Below are 7,464 nucleotides of genomic sequence, written 5' to 3' on the forward strand. Positions count from 1 at the left end.
ATGAGTGGCCAAGGTGATGGTCTTATACTCACTTCCATATCATAGGAACAAGGGCCAATGGATGGTCTTACAATTGTCCTCAATGGGCAAACAACAAATGACAATATCACAAAGACAAATGAGATGATTGTGCATTAATGAGCAATTAATGATGATGATAAATGCATGGAGCATACAAGCAAACATGTGCATATGAAGCAATCAATCAATCAATGAGGATCAAACAGCACACTCTATAGCCAAACAAGGAGGCTCACACAAGAGGGTTAGGCACTGAGGCCAACTGGAATAAGGTCAAAGAGTTGCTCTTAACCTTGCCATTGAGAGGCTAAGGTGAAGCAGATGAAAGGAGATGAGGGGTGTGCCTCATTGCTTCTATCCCTGATCAGGGAGAGCATCAAATAATAGAATGTGGGGGAGTTCAGAAAGATGGAACTCTCTCCCCATTATTGACTCGATAGATCTTGGGTTTTTATCTCGATGCTTCAACCATGTAATGGGAGCAAAGAGAGGACTCACTGAATAGTAGGGGATAGGCTACTTATCCCTTATATCTACCAATTGCCTTACTTGAAGGACTTTTCCTGCTTGGGACAATTTTAAACACACACAAGCATTGCCTCTTAAGGAGGACTTCAGACAGTTTGCCCGGCCAAATAACAGGCCGGGTCTCCAGACTACATGAAGAGAAGTAATTATACCTCAAAAGCAATTGCTAAATAGCAAAGCAAGCAAATAAAGCAACTAAAGGGTACTTGATTTTGAAGAAACTTGAGATGCAGTGGTTGTTTGATGGATGCTGCTCGAAACAGATGAAGATAATGCTATGGAGTGATGGATACTTGAGGGAAATGAGCTCAGCAAGGCTTGGAAGCTTCCAAAATTCGATTCATCATTGTTGGTCCTTGAAGAAAACAGAGCAAGAAGCTGCACTACAGCTGAGGTTTGATGGTCCAAAAAGCTTCACAAGGTTGTCCAAGTGATGAAGGAAGCAAGAATGGCTCGTGGTCTTTGAAGCTTTTGGTCAGAAATTCTCAAAGTGTCAAAATGCAAAATGAGAGAATGAGAGTATTTTTTGATCGTGGAGGCTGCGGCTAGGGTTACAAATGGCCAGAAAATTGCTTATATGTGGTCTGTTTAAGGTTACTTAATAACATGCTAAGCTTGCTTAACTTAATGAAGCCAATTTGCATTTTGCTAAGTTTGGAAAATATGGAAGTGGAGGGTGTGAGGTCTGCACGATTTGGGCTTTGAAACAGGCTGCCAATGACCATTATGTTTGCTGTTTTATGTCTGCTCATGAAGTGCTAAGTTTGTTTACTTTAATGAAGCCATATTGCTAAATTTGCACCTTTGGCCAAAATGGTGGTATGATAGTAGCATGAGCACAAATTTGGGCTTGGAACATGTTGCAAATAGCCTTCCAAACAATTTCCAATTGGCCAAATGTGTTGAAAACCTTTAATTTGAAAAGTCAACTTTTGGTCAAACTTGAATTTTAAATGGAACAAGTCAAAAAATGCCATTTTGATTGGCAAGGTTTTGGTTCATGAAATTTATATTTTTGGAAAGAGGAGATGAAATGTGGTTTGTAGGAAAAAACCCCACCAAATTTGGCCAAAGGAATCATGAGATATGGCCATTTGAAGTTCACAAATTTTTGAAATTGAATTGATCATATCTTGACAACCACACATGGGATTTGAGAGTTCTTGGACTTTTTGAAAATGGGAGAACAAGATCTTCAACTTTCATGTTAGGAAAAAATTCATTTGAAGCTTGTATCATGATGTAAGTTTAAGATCAAGAAGTTTCCATTTTTGGCAGTTAAAATTACAGGTCCACTTTCTATTTCTGGAAATTTTCTGTTTGACTTGATTTTCTTCCATGATGAGGTTGATCACACTAAAATTCACCGTATTTCTGACTCCGATTTCGCATGCATTCTTAGCTTTTATTGTTGTTTTGCTTTGTTATTTCTTTGTTTTCTTATGTTTTCAGGTTTTTATAATAATCGGAGCTTGAATCGGGAAAAGGAGCGAAAAAGGAGTGAAAACGGGCGAAAACCTAGAAATTCAGCGTTTTGCACTTACGGCACCCACCGTGGCGGGCGCCATGGGGTTAGCCATGACGTGGCCACGTCTCAAGACCACTCCTCAACCGTCAAGACCCACGATCCCCACTCCATCATCCCCTGTAGGGACCATGGCGGGCGCCATAGGCCTGTGGCGGGCGCCACAAGGCCAAAATCAGTAACCTCCACTTTTTAGTGGAGGGGCGTCCCTGTCATTTCATGCTTTCAGTTTTTACTATAAATAGGACCTTAGATTTTCGTTTTTCTTCATCCAGAATTAGAATTCTCTAGGCATATATCAGTTATAAAGCAGTTGCCATTCCACATCGGGGTGCCTCTGCAATCGAGTGATCGAGTCTGTAATCTGTCTGTGGTTCGAGTTTTTGGAGCACTCTGGAGGAAGTTAATCCTGCCGCCATTTTAATTCAAGTTCGTATTTTACTTTTATTTATTTCCTGCACTCGCACATTTACGTTGTTTATTTCCTGCACTCGCACATTTACGTTGTTTATTTCCTGCACTCGCACATTTACGTTGTTTATTTCCTGCACTCGCACATTTACGTTGTTTATTTCCTGCACTCGCACATTTACGTTGTTTATTTCCTGCACTCGCACTTTACTTTGTTTATTATCCGCACTCGCTTTAAATTACTTTTATGAAAAACTATAAAAAGAATATTTACTTTATCATGTCTAACTAATTCTATAAAGGTTAGAATGTAAGGATCGTAATTAAACCAGTAATCAGTATAATTGTTCGTGGAAACACCTAAGGGCTATTTTATCTTTCAATTCAAGTAATTGTTTTTAACTATTTCAAAAACAGCCAAAAGCGCTTTGTCTAGTTTATTAGGAGATTTTAGATTAAAAAGAAAAGAGATTTTAAAACGATTTTCGGACGCGTTAGGAAGTTTAAACTCTGGTTCGTAAGAACCTCTTTTTGCTAAGAAGTCCAGGTTAAAATACTTTTCAACTTAGTTAAGATACTATATTTCTTAAAAATAGGTTTACTACTCTAACGCAGTACGCACCTTTTTATCCGTGACAATAGGAGGGGTTGATTAGAGAGTACAACTCGGTTCTGAATACGCGAAAGCGACAGTTCCTGTTAAATTAGTTCTTTTCAAAGGAGAAAACATTGCCCATAAGTAGTTCCACTAACAAGTACTGGATTATCATTGATTGCGTGAATTACATTCGAGCCTGTCTTTATTTATTATTTAAAATTATAATTTTATTTACCATTGCACCCTTATTAAAACCCTTAAAAATAGTTGCCTTAGATACACACCATAACAACAGGTTTGATAGATTGACACTTGGTCTCTGTGGATTCGATAATCTTTTATATTACTTTGACGTGATTCGTACACTTGCGAAAAACACGCATCAAGTTTTTGGCGCCGTTGCCGGGGACCAATTTCGTCAAATTTCATTACCCTGTAGTTATACCGTTTAGACTAAGGTTGTTACCCACCGGTCAATGCGAAAGACTCGCAGTGCCGGAAGTTTAGTAGACCCTCTAGCTGAACCTGAACGTTACGCTCGCGCACGTTTATTTTTCCATAGGAATAGGATAGCTATGGCCGAAGAACAAAACCGAAGACCTCTTAAGGACTTCGCCCAACCATCAAACGAGGAACCTAGTTCCAGTATAGTAAACCCCGTTATCCCAGCCAATAATTTTGAACTTAAACCATCCCTGCTGCAATTAGTGCAACAGAGACAATTCTCAGGTCTCGCTACTGATAACCCAAACCAACATTTAAAAAGCTTTCTTCAGTTAGCAGACACCTTTAAAACCAATGGAGCTTCTCCTGAGGCGATACGCTTAAGATTATTTCCCTTTTCCCTCAGAGATAAAGCTCTATCATGGTTAGATTCCCTTCCACCCAATTCAATAACAACTTGGGATGACCTTAGGAAAGTTTTTCTTGCTAGATATTTTCCCCCAAGTAAGACCGCTCTTCTTCGAAACCTTATAACTAGATTTACCCAACTCCAAGGAGAGTCGTTGTTCGAAGCCTGGGAGAGATATAAAGAACTATTAAGAGCATGCCCACACCATGGCTTAGAGAATTGGCTAATCATCCAAACCTTCTATAATGGACTTCATTATAACACTAAGATGACCATCGACGCTGCCGCTGGTGGCGCACTGATGAATAAACCTTACCCTGAAGCTAGTGCCCTTATCGAGGATATGGCCCAAAACCATCAATCATGGGGAGTAGAACGAGCGACAGTGGAAAAGAAGGAAGCCCAAGGAGGAATACATGAGCTAAGCTCTATAGACATGATGCAGGCTAAAATGGACGCGTTGGCCCTTAGAGTCGAACATATGTGTACAACTCCGAATACTGTAGCCGCAGTTTCGCCGAATTGTGAGATATGTGGAACGCAAGGACACCAATCCGCCGAATGCAATCTGTTAAATGAAACCAACACTGAGCAAGTGAACTATACCCAAGGGAACCCATTTTCTAACACATATAACCCTGGATGGAGGAATCACCCAAACTTCTCCTACAAAAATAATAACCCTATTCAAAATACCGCACCTCCGAGACAACAAGGTTACCAAGCCCCTAGAACAAATCAACCTATGCAACCTGTACCGCCAAACCCGAGCTTTGAAGAAATTGTAAAAGATTTCATCGTTGCTCAAAAACAGAAAAACAAAGAGTTCATGAACCAAAGCGTCCATGTTAACGAACTAATTACCCAGTTAGGAACCAAGGTTGATCGAATCATTACTCATAATAAGATGCTTGAAACCCAGATCTCTCAGGTAGCGTTAAACCAAGCCCCACAGACTACCCCTGGAGGACAGTTCCCTGGACAACCTCAACAAAACCCGAAAGGGCAAGCTAATGCCATTACTCTACGAAGTGGAACCGCTTATAAGGAGCCTTTAAACCCTAGATTAAGTGAGCCTGAAACTTCTAAGAGGAGTGAGGAAAAGGAACCAGAGAAGCCTGAAACCCCGGAAAGTCAAGAAAAAGGAGAAGAACCTAAAAATAAAACCTATGTACCACCACCGCCATACAAACCACCAATACCATACCCTCAAAGATTAAAGAAAACCCAAATCGATAATCAATATCAAAAATTCGTTAAGGTTATAGAAAAACTTCACGTAGAAATCCCCTTTACAGAAGCCATCACCCAAATACCTTCTTATGCTAAGTTTCTCAAAGACATACTTACGAATAAACGTAGACTTGAAGATCCGAAACCCGTGGAATGTAATTCTATTTCCGAAGATAGGTTAGCAAAGAAAGATAAAGATCCCGGAAATTTTTCCATTCCTTGTATTTTAGGGAATCATGTCATCGAAAAAGCTTTTCTAGACTTAGGAGCTAGTGTGAGCTTAATGCCTTTAGCAGTTTGTGAGAGATTAAACTTAGGAGAATTACAACCTACTAAGATGTCGCTTCAATTAGCCGATAGATCCGTTAAATACCCTATAGGCATACTTGAAGACGTCCCTGTTAGGGTGGGTCAGTTGTTTATACCTACTGATTTTGTTGTCATGGACATTAAAGAAGATGACGACATACCAATCCTCCTAGGTAGACCGTTCTTATCGACTGCTGGAGCCGTAATAGATGTTAAAAAAGGAAAAATAACTTTTGAGGTAGGTGAGGAGAAGATAGAATTTATATTGTCAAAATTTCTTATGGCACCTGTGATAGGAGATTCTTGTTATGCCTTAGATATCATCGAAGAATGCATTAGGGAATTAGAACAAGAAGAAGAAAATAAATCTATAAAATTGCCATCAACCCTTATTTTGGAAGATGACAATTATAAAACACCCTACATTGATGATAACCTTCACGAATGTTTATCTCTTACCCCAGATCCTATGCCTTGCCCTATGAAACCGACCGTAAAACTTAAGGAACTGCCTAAAAACCTGAGACATGAATTTCTGAATGAAGATATGAATCGTCCAGTTATAGTCAGTGCTACCTTAAACCAAAAAGAAACCGATCAATTATTAGAAGTTTTACGTAGGTACCCCTCAGCCTTAGGATATAAGATCTCTGATCTAAAAGGAATAAGCCCATCCGTATGCATGCATCGGATTTTGCTTGAAGAAGATTCAAAACCTTCCAGAGAACACCAACGTAGAATAAATCCTATAATGAGTGCGGTAGTTAAGACTGAAGTTCTTAAGTTACTAGAGGCAGGTATAATATATCAGATCTCGGACAGTAAATGGGTGAGTCCCGTGCATGTAGTACCCAAAAAGGGAGGCATCACAGTCGTGCAAAACGAGAAGGGCGAACCTGTAGCAAAAAGAACCGATGGAGGTTGGCGTATGTGCATAGATTATAGAAAATTAAATAAAGCAACTAGGAAGGACCATTTCCCATTACCATTCATAGATCAAATGTTGGAGCGCCTAGCCCGACACTCTTACTTTTGTTATTTAGATGGATATTCAGGATTCTTCCAAATACCTATTCACCCCGAAGATCAAGAAAAAACTACCTTTACATGCCCAGTTGGAACTTTTGCCTATAGAAGAATGCCTTTTGGACTTTGTAATGCTCCTGCAACTTTCCAACGCTGCATGATGTCTATCTTTGCTGATTATTTAGATGGAATTATGGAAGTATTTATGGACGATTTCTCAGTTTGTGGATCAGATTTCAAAAATTGTCTTGTCAACCTTGAGAAAATCCTGGAGAGATGTGTGGAGGTAAACCTTGTGCTAAATTGGGAAAAATGTCATTTCATGGTCACCGAAGGGATTGTTTTAGGACATATAGTTTCCGAAAAAGGTATAGAGGTAGATAAAGCAAAAATAGAAGTCATAGAGAATCTAAAACCGCCGAAGACTATCAGGGAGATAAGAAGTTTTCTTGGACATGCCGGATTTTACCGACGTTTCATCAAAGATTTCTCCAAAATAACAAAGCCCTTAACTGGTCTTTTAATGAAAGATGCTGAATTTATCTTCGATGAAAAATGTACTGAAGCATTTAATCTTCTGAAGGAAGCTCTGACTTCAGCACCTATAATGAAACCCCCTGATTGGTCAGAACCGTTTGAGATAATGTGTGACGCCAGTGATTACGCTGTTGGAGCCGTTCTAGGTCAGAGAAAAGATAAGAAGTTACATGTGATTTATTATGCCAGTAGAACCCTAGACGCTGCACAGCTCAATTACGCAACAACCGAAAAAGAGCTCCTAGCTGTAGTTTTTGCAATAGACAAATTTAGATCTTATCTAGTAGGAGCCAAGATTATAGTTTATACCGACCATGCTGCCATTCGTTACTTACTAAGCAAAAAGGATGCCAAGCCTAGGTTACTTCGATGGATTCTATTACTGCAAGAGTTTGATTTGGATATCCGTAATAAGAAAGGCAC

The 7,464-nt window shown here is 39.5% G+C and overlaps 1 non-coding gene across 1 annotated transcript; it reads right to left on the reverse strand.

Annotated features, from left to right (window-relative positions):
- Positions 1 to 4,042: 4,042 nt before the first annotated feature.
- LOC127124701 (small nucleolar RNA R71) lies at positions 4,043 to 4,149 on the reverse strand. The gene has a single exon (XR_007804162.1). It is a non-coding gene; the product is annotated as a small nucleolar RNA R71 (small nucleolar RNA).
- Positions 4,150 to 7,464: the final 3,315 nt, after the last annotated feature.

This window comes from Lathyrus oleraceus, chromosome 2, assembly GCF_024323335.1.
Source record: "Lathyrus oleraceus cultivar Zhongwan6 chromosome 2, CAAS_Psat_ZW6_1.0, whole genome shotgun sequence".
NCBI lineage: Eukaryota > Viridiplantae > Streptophyta > Magnoliopsida > Fabales > Fabaceae > Lathyrus > Lathyrus oleraceus.